We start from the raw sequence: 18,868 nt of genomic DNA, 5'->3' as shown, positions 1-18,868 counted from the left end.
TGATCCAAAATTTTCTCCTTTAGTGTGTATATGGTATGCACTTGTATGTGAGTATTTGTGTGCATCTACATATGAGGCCAGAGATTAACATCAGATATCTCCCTCTATTGCATTCCCTTTTATATATTGAGGTAGGTTTCTCGCTTGAACCCAAAACTCACCAACTCTGCTAGTCTAGCTAGGCCGCTTACTCTAGGGACCCTGTCTCTGCCTCCCTTTGCCCAGAAACTGGGATTACCGGCAGGCTACTCTGCCTATATGAACCGCAGCCTTCTGATGACAAATGATTCACCCAATGAATGAGCTCCCCAGCTCTGCTTCACTCATACTTTCTTTAGCAGATGCTTCTCTTCTGAAGATGCCATCCTCATCTTCTGGAGGTCTTCATGATTAGGGATCCCGTGCTCTGGGAAATACTCAGTAATGTGAAGGTACACGTTGCTGATGCATGGCCAAGGTATGCCAAGCTGAATCAGGCTTTCCAAAAGCTTCAGATTTATGCCCTATGCTCCATGGCTGTGGGACCAATCTCCCAGATCCCATAAATCACTGTGCTGCAATCTGGTTTCTGAGCTGGTGAGCCTCCTAAGCTCATAGCACTTTGTAGAGAAGCTGCTAGAATTAGGCATAAATCTGCTTCTTGATTGAATAAGCAAACACCCCACTGCTTGAAATGATTTACTAAATTACAATGCACAGTGATAGACTCAGGCAATTCAGAACCTGGGTCTGCTTAGCAACTGGAAAACTTCACTAAAGCATGGATTACTTACTCTGCCCCTGCCCCTTTCTCGTCTCGCCTATAAATTCTGTGCATCCATTTGCCCATTTAATAAACACACATAGAGCTCCTATACAGAACCAGGGTAGTTATTTGTATGTGAATTGTTTTGTTTAAATTCCATTTATACAATAATCCTAGGAAGTTGCTATCAGCCTCTTCTGTTTTTCAGATGAAGGAACGAGCTATCAGAGTGATTAAAAGGCCCAGTATTTTGCAGCAAACAGGTTGTAGAGATCAGATTCTCCCTTTAAATCACCCACCAATGAGCCCCCAAATTTGTCTATTGGAAAGTAGACTATCTGTTGTCATGTCATCAAGACACCAGGCCCTTTCACTGCCTCTTTAGGTGTCTTTCTCTTTGCCTACTCAGAACAGGTTACAAAACGTCACCATATCTACACCCATCAGTGGCTTACTGTAACAGAAACAGTTTTCTTTCTACTGCTTGTTCCATCTACATGTTTAATAAAATGTACCTTAGAGTCTCTTAGCTACATGGTTGCTTAGGCAATTAGGCTGGTAGACTCTGCCCTCCTGAAGTACACCATTCAGAGCATAGGATTCTTGGCCATCGAAGCAAGAGAAGAAGTTGAAGATTTAACACTGACAGATTAATAGCTTTTGCTGGAAGATACACCTGACTCTACTGCCCAAAAGCTACTAACTATACCAGTGTTCCCAACTAGGCACAAGGTAAGTACATACAGTTTTGTGCATGTCCTCGTGGAACGAATGTAGCTAACCCCTCTACAGCACCTCACTCTTATCTCATTCATGCCTTCGTTCATTCAACTTAATTTCCTGAGTTCCCGTGATTCATGGGGTCAGTGGGCTGTCAGGAATGCCGAGATGAACAAAAACACACACCATCTTTTCAGTTGAGAACCGTTATTATTAGAAATACATCTATTAACCAAATAGGCATTTCAACAAATTAGAATTGTGTCAAGTTGTATGAAAGCAAGCAAATCATTCTTTGACAACCTGTAACAGAAGTGTGAATTAACCCCGGGACTGGAGAAAGCTTTGGTTTAAGTAAAGCTTTAGACTACAAGGAACAGAACCCATCTCTGGCCAAATTAGCCAGGAAGAGAATTTAATCAACAGATACTGAGTAGCTCACACACTTGAAACTCCACATTCTGGTTATTTCAACTTGGAGTCTGAGGCTGGTGTATTTGTTTGACTGAAGAGTGCTCTCTCCTTCCTAACTCCAAGATTATTCTAGAGGCAAAAGCAATAGGATTTATTAGTTTTCAGGTAACACAAAAATAATGACAAGTGCCCATCGTAGTTACTCTGAGAAAGTTAATGGTGTAGCTGAGTGAAAGCACTATAGGAATAAAGAGGGGGCTCCTCTTAGTCTCCTCTCGTTTAAAAAAAGAGTCAGGTTCATGAAAACATAGAGAAGACAATGTAAAAACCCACTTGCCCCACTGTGCTTCAAGAGTTACTAACTCCATTTTGTTCTGTCTACACTCCTAGTCATTCTCCTCTGCCTCTGTGTTTGGATTACAGTTTTCAAGTCTAAATTGTCACACAATCTTAAACATATTTCTGAACAAAAAAATGTATTTATGGAAATGTTCAACCTTGATGTCAAGATCACACTAAAAATTGCCAATTATGATTTTGTATCACCAAATCTGGTTATCATAAACACTGTAGTTCAGTGTAATGGAACAGAATCCAAATGAAGTGCAAACATTATGGATGAACAATATGTTTTTCATCTGTTAACAAGAAAGTTAACACTGACTTAATTCTTCCCTATAGGTAAGCTTGGACAGGAAATAAATTATCAACATATATTCAGTTTGAGACATAGGCATATATACAGAGGCCATACTACAAATATGAACACAGAGATAGATACACAAACAGATATAGAGGTAGGGACAAACGTAGATATAGGCACAGACAGAAACATAGGCTGCTAGATAAAACGTCAGGCTTTTTGATGGATTGTCCATAGTCTAAATATTGCAAATTATCTTCTATCTCCTATGTTTCCCATAGATTTGTGGTAGGTCCAGAGACTTAATTAAATTTGAGTTAAACTAATTAGCAACAAAGTATTGGGAAATGTGTCTTTCCATTAAAAAATCTCCATTCATGTCATGGCAATTTCCATTGGTAATCAATGACTATCTCCATTTGTGAAAATGTGCTATTAGCATTATACTATTTTTATCTTTGTTCATTTTCTGGGATGCAAAAGTATTAAGAGAAAGCTTATTGCTACTTTTCAGTAAATAGTTGCTATGATCAAAACCCAGTAAGAACCAACATAAAGGAGGAAAGATTCACTTATGGCTCATGTTTGAGAGTAAAATTCGTCACAATGATAGAGAAGGCACCGCAACAGGAGCAGGAGGTGGTTGTCCACATCAGGCAGGATGGGAAAGGGAAACCAGGAAGCTTGGCATTCTGCTGGCTTTCTCCATTTAATCCCTTTTAATTCATCTCAGGACTCCAGTGCATGGGACAATGCCACGGACATTTATAGTCGGTTTTTCTCACTCAGTTAACTGTCTTGGAAATGTCCTCACAGATGAATTTAAAGATAGGGGTGATGAAATTTCCCAGATATTTATTAATTCATTTAAGTTGACAATGAAGAGAACCATAACAAAAAGTCAGGACAAATATCCCATTCTTCCTCTTACTTATGAGTTTTCAAAATAATAATTTGATTTTCTGACATTTTTCAACAATAAACAGTCAATTTTCTTCTTAGACTCATCATGGACATGAGAACACTTTCATGTTTTAATATGTCCAGTGAGCATTCATAGTGATGCTGTGGCTGTCCTGTGGTTATCCACTAGGATCTGAGCCATGCTGGTTTCTTTGTCTCTGGCTTCAACTTAACAGTTCATTTGCAGTTTTCTAACTTCCTAAGGTAATCATACAAGTCTTCTACTTCAGCCTCCAACACATCCTTTTCTCCTCCTATTTTCTAATTATTTGACAGAGAACTGATAATCTAGAGATCATGGTGTGAGTGGATCCTGGATGACTGTGGCTACTGAATTGCACACTGCTGTCAAGTCATTTCAGTGGGCTCTGGCCACACTGAATCCTCCTCATCTTTAAGTGTCAGTGAGATAGAATGTATGCTTTGTGAACACATCCAACCCAAAGATATGGCACAGTGGTTGGAAATGTATGGAAAAACTATCGGGGGCCAGGGTGGATTGAGGTTTTCTCAGAGGCTCCGATGAAAAGACAAAGAGAACTCCCTTTCTATGTCCCTACCCAGACTAGGTATGATCTGGGGATGGTTCCAGGACCTTGAAGGATTAAAGTTTTTGGTTCATGGGAAACCAGCTTTCCCTTCTTAAAGGCTGTGGTTATTAGTCCTAAGGCAGTTGTGTCTGAGTTCTGTTTTCTCTTTGCTAATGTAATTTAATTGAGCTTTCTGATGATCTTGGCCCATTTTTCTCCCTGCAAAGAGTATATAAAAGCTACACTTCTTAATATACTTACTTGGCATAAGTCATCAGTGTATGTAAGACCTCCTAGTCTTAGCTGTGTTCTTTATTTTCTCATCTCTGGTCTACCCACCTTGACACTTTGCCCTTTGAGACTTTTATCTTGTGGGTTCAGGTCAGGAAACCAAACAGAGGTTCCATTCCTGAGTGCTATAACAGATGGAGCTACAAGAACTTGGTACAATGAATTTAGGGTCTGGTTGGCTGAAAGAAGAGAAAACTAGGGAATTTCTACTGACGAGGTAGTTTTATATCACAATGAGAGGATAGGGGAAGCAAATCAAAGTCAAAAGGATAGGCAATGTCATAATAAAAGATATATTTAGAAAGGAGTTTCATGGTGTCTGTATATTCTTTGGGTGGCTAGAATTAGAAAGGTTACATACATATTATTTCAATATTGAGCAAATATAGAGTACTGTGGTCCCGAATTAGAGCGGGAGCCCATGAGATTTTTTGAGAAGTTAGTAGGAGCACCCTAAAAGTACTGAGTGTATCTCATGGAGCAATAGGAAAAGTACAAGATTTCTGGCCAGTCTAGGGAACCCAAGCAAGAGTAGCTATGTAGGAAAAAGTAAGACTTTGTGAGGAATACAAAGAATCAGTTTTGGGATATGATCATTTTAAGAAGCTTACATGTATGTAAGCAGAATAAAATTAAGTGTCTGAAGATAGAATTTGGCTAACATGTGGAAGAATCTCATTATGCCTCTCAAATAACCTGGCTCATTCTGGGCAGCCAGACTAAATGCAAACATTTATGTGCCTCTCATTTCTTTGAGTCATGGCTAAAATTTATTATTCTGGTTGACATTAGGCTAAGAGTTAATATTTTGTCCCCTTGTTGGTTAGCAAGCTACACTACATGTTGGCTATCTGACTCTACTGGCGAGTTAAATGACTCACAGTTACATCATTTCTCATGGGTATTTATGTAAGAGACGGAGGCCCAGAAGACAGCACAGATGGCTAGATATCCACAGGGGGAGAGAAGTAATGAAAAATCGAGAAAACAGTGCTTGTAAGGCTTCCATCAGATTCCCAGCAAACACAACATATTCAGAGATGGAGAAGTTTGATTGTATGATGAGTGACACCCCAGAGATACTTAGGAGCCCTGAATGATACCACTGCAAGCTCTATAGGGACAGTTGCTATATATAATACCTTCTTGATGTTGTAGAGAATCTGGGCTGGAGTTGGAACTCAGAACCTTGAATGGTTCCTTCAAACAACTCCCTATAGCACCCTCCAATGCCCAGTGCTATTTACTTACGTTTATATATCTATAGATTAGTCACTTAAATGTAAAGAAAGGAGTTTCTCTATGTAAAGGACAATAAATGAACAGTAGGAAAGGGATGTCAAAGCTGAAAGACCTCACAAAAATGTGGAACACTAATAGTATAGTCATTTCAGCCAAAGTGGCAAAAGTTAATAACTACTGTGAAAGTGTGCCAGATTAGCATGGTGCTCAACTTGAGGATAGATACTTTTAGAAAGCCAGGGGGAAAACCCCTTTAAAAAAGTGACATTTTGACGTATAATGCTGACAACAGAAGACATACAGATAAAATGGGGACAATTACAAGCACTGCAACATTAGTATGTAGCTGGTCTGGAGTTCTCCATTGAGACTAGGCTAGCCTTGAACTTGAAGAGATTCACTTGGCCCTGCCTCTTGAGCACCAGGAATGAGGGTGTGCATTGTCACATCAATTCACAAAGCACCTAATACTAATATCCTGTGTGAATCCCAGCAAGCTAGCTACCTGATTCCCACAGCAAAGCCATGCAGGGACAGTTCCTGAATGAGGCCAGGCTAGGATCATGTGGATATTGGTATTAATAAGCCCTAATTTGTAGTCACAGAGGAGCCAGACATGGCTTTCCCTGTACCTCCTTTGTGTCTTTATCTCAAATCCCATGTCTCTACCTGATTATTTTTCTTTCTTTTCTGTTTGTTTGCTGGTTTGTTTGTTTATTTAACCTTTTCTTGATTCTTTGTGAGTTTCACATCATACACCTCAGTCCTGCTCATCTCCCTGTCCCCTCATATCTACCCTTCAGCTCTTGTAGCCTCACACACACACACACACACACACACACACACACACACACCACTACCACCACCACCAACAACAACAACGACAATGACAACAACAACAACAACAAAGCATAGAAAACATCTCATCCTAAAACCTACAGTGTGTCACAGTGTGTCTACAGTATGTTCCTCTGTCCACACCTCTTCACTTGCAAATGTTCATCGCAATAAGCCATGGGTCTTATTCAAGATCTCCGGCTTCTGTGACACCATCAATATGAAATCCCTACTGGGCCTCCTCCCATTTATCCTGTTGTTGTCCTACATCTCAGAGATCTTAAAACTTCGTACCAGTAGGACTGGCCCTTTCACGAGTCTCACCTATTTGCAAATGACATAGATTTAGGAATAGGTCAATTTAGAGCCCTGGATCTGGACCTGGGTGGTAGTTAAAGTGATCAGCATGATGGTTCTCCCTTATCGGCATAACCAAGACATCTTTCCAGCACTGTACCAGCTAGGCCACTCAATGCCATCACCAGGAGGCAGGGTCAACTCTCCTGGTCTCTTGCCCTTGGGCCAGCTCACTCAGCACCTATGCCTCCAGGGCCAGCTCCATTGTATTGCCCAGGGGAGGTGGAGGACTTGAGTCCTGGAGTGCCAGTGAAAGGGTACAGATAGCTCTCCTGCTCTCATGCCCTTGGAACCAGTTCTCCCAACTTCTTCAGGTACCAAGGGAGGAGGGCATCATTACCCTCACCCCCCACATAACCTCAGGACAGATGAGTGATGGTGCCAATTCTCCCCTGCTCTCATCTTGGGGTACTGCTCCTCATCTGTGTCCCTCCACGATGGCTAGTTCTACTGTGCTACCCAGTCAAGGTACTGCCATTTTCCAAATTACTGTACCCAGCAAGGAACAGGGCCAGCAAACCAGCTCTCATGACCCCAGGGCCAATTCTCCTCACTGTTTCAGGTAGTGAGGGGCAAGTGAGGGATTCCATAACCCCTGAACCTATACCACCCCAAAGCAGTGGAATGATGGGGCCCTTTGGGGCTGGCTTACCCACACCCCTGCCACTAGGGCCAGCTCCACTCTGCTGTTTGGGCAAGATATATGACATGCTCCCTGGAGTGCTGCCTCCAGTGAGAGGTGGGGCCAGTACCCCAGACCACTGCACCTAGGGAGGGACAGGAACAGTTCTGCACAGACCCTGGACATCCATGTGGTACCAGGCAGCTGCCCTGACCAGGAATGTCCCCATGGTCTTTAGTGGTAATATGAGCAATTGACTTCTGTCACTGTGTAGTTCTAGAAATGGCCCTCAGTGGCAACTTAGGCTAGAGCTTTATTATGGCCCCAGGTGGCAAGACTGACCACTCACAATAGGTTACTTCTTTCCACTCTCAATTCTCCAGTTCCATCTCTCTCGATGATGCTCAAGCTGCTCCACTTCTCTATCTCTCCCATCTGTCCACTACATACTTACATACTGTGGCAGCTCCCATTGCAGGCTGGCCATGTGGTATCCTGCAGCAAGTGGGTGTCTCTGCATCACCTGTCGTTTGTCCCAAAAGGGCAGTATGTGGGTGGCATGGCAGTCTACAGATCTCTGTTTTCCTCCTTCTGGATTGTATTTGAGTGGATATGATTTTTAGGTATCCTAGGCATAAAACAGCTTTGCCACCAAGCCAGGCATCAAGCTAGGATGAACACAGAGATGCCATTTACTCTGATCCTGACTAATATAAGAACAACACCACCAACAAGGTATCTCTTTGCCCATTGCCAGGGGGGCTCTTTGATTTTTTATGATCCTAATGAACTTAATTAACCCTACAATGGAAAGTTGAAATACAGACTTGGCTGGCATTAGCAAGATGGAAAGAATAGCCAAACCCCTCTCTAATTAACCTCTTCATACCTAACACTTGATCTTTGGGCTTCTACTTACAGATTAAAAATCCAACAATTTGCTTCATTAGCCCTCTGCTTGGTCGCTTAGTAATAATTGCTCCCTCCACTGATGTGACACTTTGGATTATCATTTTCTCAGACTCTCAATGATGGCCATGATCACACCATCCTATAAAACCTTTGCTTTCATACCCTAATATTCTCAGTGCAGCTACAGGCCCAAGGATCCTCTATAAACACTTTCACACTGATAGCAAGACCTTCATTTTCATTGCCTTTCTGTATTTTTGACAAGCCAGGTAAGCAGTGCCATGTGCATGTGGAAATGTAAAAATGCAGGAAATTCACTGTATGTTCAATGTCCTTTCATCTGGGTTGAGTGCCCTCCCTTCTCTGAATTTTAGCTAGGAACATGGACACTAGCTGAGGCATTTCCATAAGTGCTTGTGACACTGGACAAAGCCAATGTCAGTATCAGCCTTCACTCTGTTTTGCTACTTTATGTAATTTTTCTTGCCCCCTCTCAACCTCCCAGAGGCATTCTGATCATCCTTGCTCTAAGCTGAGTGGCAGTTTTGCCAGGCATCAGCTGGCTTTGCAGTCTGGGACCTTGAGAGGCAAGCGACGGGGGTAGAGATTGGCGATTTCAGCCCAGAGAAACTGTCAACATGTATCAAAAGCATGTCTCATAGTCCAAGTAGTTTCTTCATGTCAGGCCAAGTGTCATCCTAACAGTCAAACTGAGGCAATGGAGACAGACTTTTCCAAAAGAAGGTAAAATTGCTCAAAGATCAGACATGATCGGGCAGACATTGTAAAGAAGGAGAAGAGAACAATTTGTTCCAATAAAGAATTTAATGTGTTATGGTACTGGGTTTGCCAACAGACTGAATACACTGTCATCCCAGCTCTGTAGGTAAAAGAATGATAATCTGTAGTTTTCAACCCATATTGTCTTGACATCAAAGGCATAAGCATTTAATTTTATATCTTCTTGCATTTTTGCCAGAGTCCCATCAGAAGGCAGCAGAGAATGCAATGGTCAGTTGTAGACCCAAGGCAGGTCAGAGGCAGGAAATCTAGGCAACCTGAAGAAATAGTTGCCAAGAATTTAAGCAGAGTCTTCATTCTTTACTGAGGCAGCTGGAAATCCAGGAGAAGCCTGACATCCCTTCTGAGAAACAAATCTTTTGCTATCTCTCTCCATGGCTACTGCAAGCCCCACACCCATCCTTTTCTTCACTCTTGACAATATATAAGCTCCTCACTCTTCTGTCTGATGTCTCTTATCACAATGGAAGTGATTGGTGGTGAATTTAAAACACGGGCATTATCCAATTTCCCATTTACTTGAAATTCTCCACAAGATCCTCTGTCCTTTCTGAGCATAAGCCAGACCCTCGCAGTGACACACAGAGTGGTTAATTATCACCACTGCTACCTTCTACAAGTTGCTTTGCTTCTGTTCCCCCCGTGCCTGCCATGCAGAAAGCACTTAGTAAATGTTTGTTCAGTGAAGAGTAAATGAGGCAGAAGTCCCTTGCAGGTCGGTATGTTAAAATTAATGTAGTTAACTGTTTCTAAAATTATTCTTAATGATCCGTGATTCTAATACCTACACATTTATGGGGTCCTTTGAGTGATGCTGAGATCCATGACTCATTTCTAAAGTAGAAAATGGTAGGAGTGGCTATATAGCTCTTCCATATACATGAATGAGATGGGGCTATTCTTCCCATTCTGCTGTCTCTGGAAAAGTGAATTGCCATGAGATGAGCTGCCTATGGTGGGAAGTCCAGATGCTCAGGAAATGAGGATTCTCTCTATTAGGTAAGAGCAGCCTGCAGCCAATAGCCAACAATAAACTAAAGCCCTAGTTTTCTAATCATAAGGGATAACTGTTTTGACAAAGGCTGGACTAAGTGACCTTAGTATACTGTAATATACTCAGCTAGGTCCTCAGCTAAGCCACTGTTGCTGTTGAGATTGTACATTAATACATCTGCATTGTCATAGTCTCTGCACATGCAGTTGTGTGTTAGAACTGGGTTAAAATGCATGGTCTTAGCAGTGTCTGTGACTGCTTGTCTATAAATGAGCATCTTCATCAAACTCCATCCTCTCTAGTTCTCCACAAACATGCCCATTGAGAAAGAGGAAGTGGAAATAATGGGTTGTCAGCAGGAATAAATGGGGGGGGGGTCTGTAATTCTAAGATATTGTAAACACAAGAAAATTATTTGATCAAGATTCTATTGCAGTTGAATTTTGCAAGGGGAAAGTATAAAATTTTCTGTTTACATGCCTACATACCTGCCCTTGAGGGGTAGGTGTGATATAGAGATATATAGGACACCCTTGACATATAGACATATAGGGTACCCTTGATATAGACATTCCATTTAGGGCTGAACACTGCATAGTCAGCTCTATTTAAGTTTCTACTGACATCTCAATTGCCAAATCCAATCCTATGCCCAGTTAGATTCAAAGATGATGTAATAGACTCTACTTTTAAAAATTATAATTATTAATATATATTGTGAGGATTAATGGGATCCGTGTGAGTTCCTATGTGTGAATATATCACAGATTAATCATACCTTCCTACCATTCTACCCTACCCTCTCTTTCCTCTTTCTTCCTCCTTTACCTACCACCTCCAACCCAGTTCCTTAGTATCCCTCCCTCTCCTACTTTTAGTAGACCTGTATCCTAAAGGAGATGTGCTGGATTCACATATTAAAGGGTATTGTGGATTGCTGTTTATATTTTCTGCTCCCTCAAGAGTGCCTGTGTTTAGGTGCAGTCAGGTGAAATCTTAATTAGTCACTTAAGGCTAGAGCCTGTGATTGGGCAGTGAAAGGGAAGGTGGGGCTGAAAGTTTTAAAGAGGGGACAGAGAGACAGAGAGACAGAGAGAGGAGACAGAGACAGAGACAAGAAAGACAAGATGGTACCTGAAGGAGAGGGTGATTAGCTGGAACCACATGGTCCTAGGAGCCACAAGTAACTGGGGATTTCTTAGACAGTTGAATAATGTAGGGCATATTTATCCAATCTAGGTGTTCAGTTTATATCTATATCCATTGAGTTTTGAGTTCTTTATGTGGGCATTTGGGGGGTTGAGGATTTACTGTTATAAATCTGGCATATAAACAGCAATCCACAACAAAGGGGGACTAAGAAAAAGAAGAATGTGTGTTACTCTTTCCCATATGGGAAGAATGATCCCGAGTACATTTGAATGTCATGGCTAAACATCTATGTAGGGAAGGGAGTCAGCTCAGTGTGCTAAAGCCTGCCTCTTTCCTTCTCTGATGAACTGATCTCTCAAGTGAGATCTTCATTTATGATTTCTCCTCTTTCTCATTTCTTTTGCTTCTTTAATCCTTTGCAGATCTCATAATTTTTGTCCATATAACTTTTCTCATTCATTCATATCAATATAACATATAGTTGGATTGGCCTTGCACCTTCTACATTAGGATCGCTGGGCTAGAAAGTAGTCATGTGTGTTAACTAGCATCTACATCATGCTTACAGAAATTCAAGGCTCAGAACCATCATTCTAGAGGATGCTTACAATCATGACTACATGAAATGTTAAATCATTCTTTGTGATATCTCAATACATGTACTTTCACTGACACATCTTCAGTCTACAACTCTGGTGTAAACAATATGGGATTCCTCCTCTTTGCTTCACCTCTATCTGGGTGATTTGCTCATCCACTTAACAAAGAGTTTTCTGATCCATGACTTCATCTTGGGCTGGAAAACCTTACCTCTCTTTGTAAGGAAGGCATGTGAACAAATAATAAGAACACAGAGTAAGCAAGGCACTGTACCTCCTTCAGACCTCTAAAACTCAGCTGAGGGAGAATTTGACAACCCTGCCTGAGGTAATTCAGCAAGGTTCACAGTAAAAATCTTCTTAACCAGGGACAGAAAGATGAGGGTCAGATATTCATCTGACTGAAAGAGAAGTTGGTAAGGCACAGATTTAGAACATCAGTTTTCAGCCTATAGGTCACAACCCTTTTGGGGAATTAAATGACTCTTTCCCAAGGGTTACCTAAGACCTCAGAAAACACAGATATTTACATTACAATTCATAACTGTAGCAAAACTACGGTCATGAAGTAGCAATGATTTTACAGTGGAAGGGGTCATCACAACACGAGGAACTATATTAAAGGGTCACAGTATTAAAAAGGTTGAAAACCACTGGTTTAGAGATACAAAAGATCACTTGAAGGCTCTAAAAAGAGCTCACCCCTCAGACTTCAAGGTCTGTCAGTACAGGAGTAGAGAGGATATGGAGTCTATATTTCTGAAATATGGTAAACACAAGAAAATGCTTTAATAAAGATTCTCCTGCAGTTGAATTTTGCACAGAGAAAGTATAAAATTTCAGTCTGGGCTTACCCTTTTCCACCATTGGATCTTTCAGTGAAACCTGTCAGCCTCTGAGATCAATATTTCTGTTTCTTCTCCTCAGCCTGTCTCCCAGCTCCTCTTATCAGGATTCTTCAAACAGGGCCTGTATCTTTCTTAGCTCACACCTGTCAGTGTTTGCAATGGAGGGAAGAGAAAACTGCAAAAATTGGGCAGAATATTCAGAGGTGCATTTCTCAGCTCTACATGTTCACACTGGGAAATGTATGTGTATACATGTGTGCACATGTGGATATGTGCCCAAATGAGAAACAAGAAGGAAGGGTCCTGACAGGGAACTGTCATGGTGGGTGACTTTTAGAGCAGGAAGTCCATTTAAAACTCATCTGCTTCTTTCTCGTCTATTGAAGATAATGAAACAGTGACCCAGAGCTGTCAACAATTTTTCAGAGTCATAAAGCAATAATCACATTTGTAGAAAATGTGCAGTAATTATTAATAGCTGTTTCCAAATTGAACTACCAATTAGAAACTTCCTAGAGAAGACCAGGATGGTTGCTATCTTCTCTTCAGACTGAGAACAAGCAGTATAGTTCTCATACTTGAGAAAAGCCAAGGCTACCCAAGAGTGGGATAATAAGCAGGTTTCTAAAATGGTAATAATAGTTACTCATTAGATCCAGGTCCAAATTTGGCCTCTGGGTCAATTAATTTTCCTTTCTGTGACAATAATATTTGAGAAAACCAACTTAAGGAAGATAAAATTTCTTTGCAGCTCTTGGTTTCTCAGGTTGCTGTGCATTGTCAGTGGCCCTATCACTGTAGGCCTGTAGTCCATGATCAGTGGACTCATCACTCTGGGCCATCAAGGAGGCAAAGCATCATGATGGCGGGAGCACATGACAGTGGAGGCTGTTGATCTCAAGATGACTGCAAAGACAGAGACTAGAGACAATGTGTACCTTTTAATACATGCCCTAGTTATCTGCTTCCTTCAGCTAAGCTCTGCCTCCTTCTTTCTGCCCTCCCCAAAGTGCCACTACACTAATCCAGCACCGGAGTTTTCTATTGGTCAGGTCAGCACTCTCGTGATCTATTGACCTATTAACGATTGAACCCACCAGCTGGGGACCAAACCTTCAACATCTGAGTCTTTGAGGGGGGGTTATTTTATATCCAAATGATAATATGAGTCTGTAATTGTAAAATGCAGATAAAAATCTAGGTTAATCTAAATTGTCTGGATACACTATTTTTATAAAAATCCTAAGATATTTTCTCTGTTCAGCCAAGTTTGAGAAACACAATATTGGTGAAAGGGAAAAAAGAGAGAAAGAGAGACTTAAGTCTATGATGAATTACAAGTATTCTAACTCCATTATTAATTCATACTTGCAAAAGGCAAAACAGGGATTCATTGTTCATCAAACTAATCCCAGGATTAATGTCTTTTGGCATGGCTGTATCTAAGATCTCTAAAGCATGTCATTTGCAATCTCTCTCCATCTCTCAGATCTCTGCTTTATTCTCAGATGGGTGCTTCCCTATCCTGGCAAAGACAGACACTAATAGCTCAGAGCTTGCATCGTCTTCTTAGCAACGGTGGCAGAATGAGAATCATTCCATCCAAATTTTCAAGACCTATGTCAAACCATAGGACTATCCTTGAGTCAGACCAAAAATCACATGGCCAACCATAATCCTAATGTATGTTCCATATTGTGAAAAGACCTTGAGTAATCCCCAGAGGAAAGTCCAGGCCTTTTAGTGAAATACAGATTAAGCAAATCACAAAACAATAGGTGTTCTCCAAGTATTGATCCAAACAAGGATCAGAAAGAAGGAATTGACTATCTTCCAAGATGGAGAATTGGCAGGAACTACCAGGGATGAGGATCATTTTGCTTTGGTAGTCATGGTCAGCCCATGACAGAAGTCAGGAAGCTATAATGAACATCCAGAAAGATGAGCTACCATCCAGCTCTGTCTTTATGCCTCAGATTGGTTGTTCTAGTCTGGGATTCATTAAAACTCAAAACTCTTAGATTTTTTTTTAACCAAACCAAATCACTCAGATTATGTGAACATTTTACAGATATTCATTGTTTACACATAATTACATATAGCATGTAACCTAGACACTGAAAGTTTTCTCAATTAAAATCCCTGATCCTCAATGATCACATTTATTAAATGTTAATAATAATCCCCACTTCATGGAATCGTTCTTTTTTTCCAAGAATGCTTACTGCACATATTCCATATTTTAGGCACCATCCTTGGCACCGGTGACATTACAGTGAAAGAGAATAACCAAGAAGGTCTGCCCTACAGTTATGGAGAGGAAAAATAAATCTCTGTGTGTAAAATGCCTTGTAAGTGATAGAGCCTGCTATGGGTGTCATCTCTGCTCCTTCTAGAGTTGCTACGGTAATAGTGACTGTCACTCCCACTATTGCTACTGGGACTACTGGGACTGCTGTCCAGGGCATCTGCTACTGCTATTGTCACCACTGCTTCAGTCACTGTTATGACTGTGTTACAGCTGGAAAGTTCATAAATTAGGATTTGAACACAAGTCTTATTGTGTTTCAAAGTATTTTTTAGTGAGACAGAAATGGTGGTAAAATAAAATCCCAAAGTAGATTGTCATTCACTATTTCCAGAGTAATTCTTTAAGTCTCTAGATTTTGTTTTCCCACCATTGCAATTCTTCTTAGATAAGTTGTATTCTAATCTAGACGATGGGTCCAAACAGTAATAAGGAAAGTATGCTTGTACTGGAAAGGGCAAATCTAAAGCCCTAGACAAAAAAAAAAAATCATCAGAGCATCAGCATTCCTTGTTAAGAAAGGCCTTCAAATCAGATTTTCATTTGATGTTTAGGGAATAAAGATGGCAGACTAATAAGTGCCAATCTGGGTCCTTTTAACTTTTTGGATCTGAAGTTGGACAAGCCTTTGGTTGCTGTCTTCCTCTGGACATGATCTTTTCCAGAGGAAGACAGCAACCAGAGGATTCCTTCAGAGAGATGGAGGCAGAATTTGGGTGATCATCACCAGCTCTGCTTCTGTTCATTTTCTCACTGAAAAAAACACAGTCAGAATAGGTTAAGAGACTGAGTACCTACCCAGAAAGATGTTTGTTCCTAAGACAGCAGACACATGGCAGTCTTTCAGTTTTGTGTACTCAACAAAGACTTATTCGAGGTTTGCACTCTACCCTGCTCTGGACAGTATGCTATGATCTTGATCAATGCTGTCCTGTGAGACCCACAAGAAATAGTTCCAAACACCCTAGTTTCTGGTGTCATCTGAGGCAAGATTATGAAAATCTTGTATGCCTGACTCCAGTATGGGGACCTATTCTGTTGGCAATCAGAGCTATCAAAGACTATTATTACCAGAATAGAAGCCTGAATAGTGCTATGCTTGGCAAAGATCTTTCTTCCATGGAAAATAATGACTGGGTGAGCAAGCCCAGAGACTGGGGAGCTGAGGCCTCAGCAAATATATTTGTTTCAATATCTTTGAAAACCCAGCAAGGTTGAACTGTGAGAAAAAGAACAGATCCAGCTTTTATTTATTCTGAGGAACAGCTGGAAACTGGGGAAAAAAAGATTAAAAAACAAATAAAAACATACCTTTGCTCCAGTTGTAACTCTTAGGTGGTAGGGATGCAACTAAAACCAACTACCAGAAGGGATAAGCTTTGTTTGGGCAACTAACAAGCAGAGACACTTTTATTTTCAAATAATTTGACTTTGAGACTAGCTTAATCCATGGGCTCAGATAGTATTTTCAGAAATCTCAACATTGGTATATTTTCTTCTACATTAGACCTATTTTAGATGAACACTGACAAGACAGCTACTGATAACTCCAGAGAATTACTGTTTTCTTTGGGAGTATATAGCCAGTGGGATTCTGTCCCCTTGTGTTCAGAAAGGTGAACCAGGTCTCAGTGTTCTGGAGAGATGGAGAAAACTGTTCCAAAAAGAAATAACTGGTAGATTTTATTTTGGTTTGTGCTATTTTAATTCGACAAGAAAAGAAAACGGATCATAAACAAAATCAATAGCTGTACACTCTACTGATCCCCAGATCCTGCTAGGATGGTTCTAAGTCAGTGGTTCTGAACCAAGGGTGGTTTTACTTTCCATCTCTGGGGAAACTGGCCATTGTCTGAAGACAATTTTGGCTGTTACAATTGGAAGACAGGTGAACCAGCACTGAGAGAGCACAGAATACCTTTTAAGGGCTCAACAGTACACAATGTTCAGTGCAACAGATTATTACAGCTGAGGCCACGAAGCTGCCTTCAAATTTCTCCAGCAGGAAAGGTGAACAGGCAAGGTGACCTGTCAATACATTTGGCAATGCTAATAGATGCAAGAGTCGGTGTAGTATGTACTGGATATGTAAGGCATGAGGACCTGGGTGTGGATCCCCAGAATAAACAAACTAACCTGGGCAAGATGGTCCATGCCTTAACCTTACAGAAAGGGAGACTGAGTAAAACCAGGAAGATCTCTGAAGGTCATTGTCCAGACAGTCTAGCCAATTGATGAAATTCAGGTACAGAGAGAAAACTTATCTCAAAAAATAAAGGTGGAGAACAAGCCAGGAAAGATATCCAACTTCTACTTCAGGTCTTTATGCATAGAGACTAGCACACACTCACACAGGCACACACATGCACACACACACACACAAACAAACACTACATATATATATACAGATATGTGCACACACATACACTAAAACATTCACATACTAAACATACAAAACACAACACACACATAAATCAAAAACAAACAAACCAACCAACACCTTCCAAAGGGAGTACAGACCACCTCAGAGCTTCCCATCTCTTAGCTCCTCTGCAAGAATTCTACAGGTTCCAGGTTATACATAATCCTTCTGGAAACTCTGACATTTCTTCATTATTTCTCTAATCAATAAAGTATCACTGTGCATATTTAAGCAGCATACTCCCTGTTGTAGTCAGGTTTTTTTTTATTGGATGATTTATTTACATTTCCTATGTTGTTCCCTTACCCCATCCCCCACCAACCCCTCGGAACCCCCAATCCCCTCGCCCCTCCTCCTTCTTCTCTGTGGATGTAACCTCTATCTACACCCCCCCCACTCCCACCTCCCCACCCTCAAAATTCCCACCCCCTGGGACATCCAGCCTTCATGAGGTCAAGGTTCTCTTCTTCCACCTATGCCCAGCAGGGCCCTCCACTTTTACATATTCAGCTGAAGCCCTGGATCCCCCCCTAAGTGCTCCCAGGCTGGTGGTTTAGACCCTGGGAGCTGTGGTTGGTTGGTATTGTTGCTCTCCTCATGGTGCCACAAAACCTTTCAGCTCCTTCAGTCTTCACTCTAACTCCTCTATTGAGAACCCCATGATCAGTTCAATGGCTAGTTGTGAGCATCTGCCTCTGAATATGTCTGACTCTTGAAGGCCTCTGAGGAGATATCCATATCAGGCTCTTATCAGCATGCACTTCCTGTCTTCCACATCAGCATCTACCTTTGGTGATTGCACATGGGATAGATACTCAGGTGGGGTGGTCTTGAGACGGCCCCTCCTTCAGTTTCTGTCCCTCACTTTGTCTCCATATTTGCTCCCTTGAGTATTTTGTTGCTCCTTCTAAGAAGGACCGAATCACCCTCACTTGGTCTTCCTTCTTTATGGGCTTCATGTGGCCTGTGAGTTGCATCTTGGGCATTTCAAGGTTCTAGGCTAATATCCAATAATCAGTGAGTGAATACCATGTGTCTTCTTTTGTGATTGGCTTACCTCACTCAGGATGATAATTTCTAGTTCCATCCATTTACCTAGGAACCTCTCGAATTCATTGTTTTTAATAGCTGAGTAATACTCCATTGTGTAAATATACCACATTTTTTGAATCCATTCCTCAGTTGAAGGACATCTGGGTTCTTTCCAGCTCCTGGCTATTATAAATAAGGCTGCTATGAACATAGTTGAGCATATGTCCTTGTTATATGTTCGAGCATCTTCTGGGTATATGCCTAGGAGTGGTATAGCTGGATCCTCGGGTAATGCTATGTCCAATTTTCTGAGGAACCGCCACACTGATTTCCAAAGTGGTTGCACCATCTTGCAGTCCCACCAACAATGGAGGAGTGTTCCTCTTTCTCCACACCCTCGCCAGCATCTACTATCACCTGAGTTTTTAATCTTAGC

General features: G+C 41.2%; 1 non-coding gene across 1 annotated transcript; it reads right to left on the bottom strand.

The window, feature by feature from the left end:
- Positions 1 to 7,983: 7,983 nt before the first annotated feature.
- On the bottom strand, positions 7,984 to 8,126 carry LOC114618542. Its single transcript, XR_003710971.1, has one exon. It is a non-coding gene; the product is annotated as a small nucleolar RNA SNORA48 (small nucleolar RNA).
- Positions 8,127 to 18,868: the final 10,742 nt, after the last annotated feature.

This window comes from Grammomys surdaster, unplaced genomic scaffold, assembly GCF_004785775.1.
Source record: "Grammomys surdaster isolate TR1022 unplaced genomic scaffold, NIH_TR_1.0 142, whole genome shotgun sequence".
Lineage (NCBI taxonomy): Eukaryota > Metazoa > Chordata > Mammalia > Rodentia > Muridae > Grammomys > Grammomys surdaster.
Note: the sequence above shows the minus strand (reverse complement) of the source record. Positions and strands in the feature narration are given on the sequence as shown.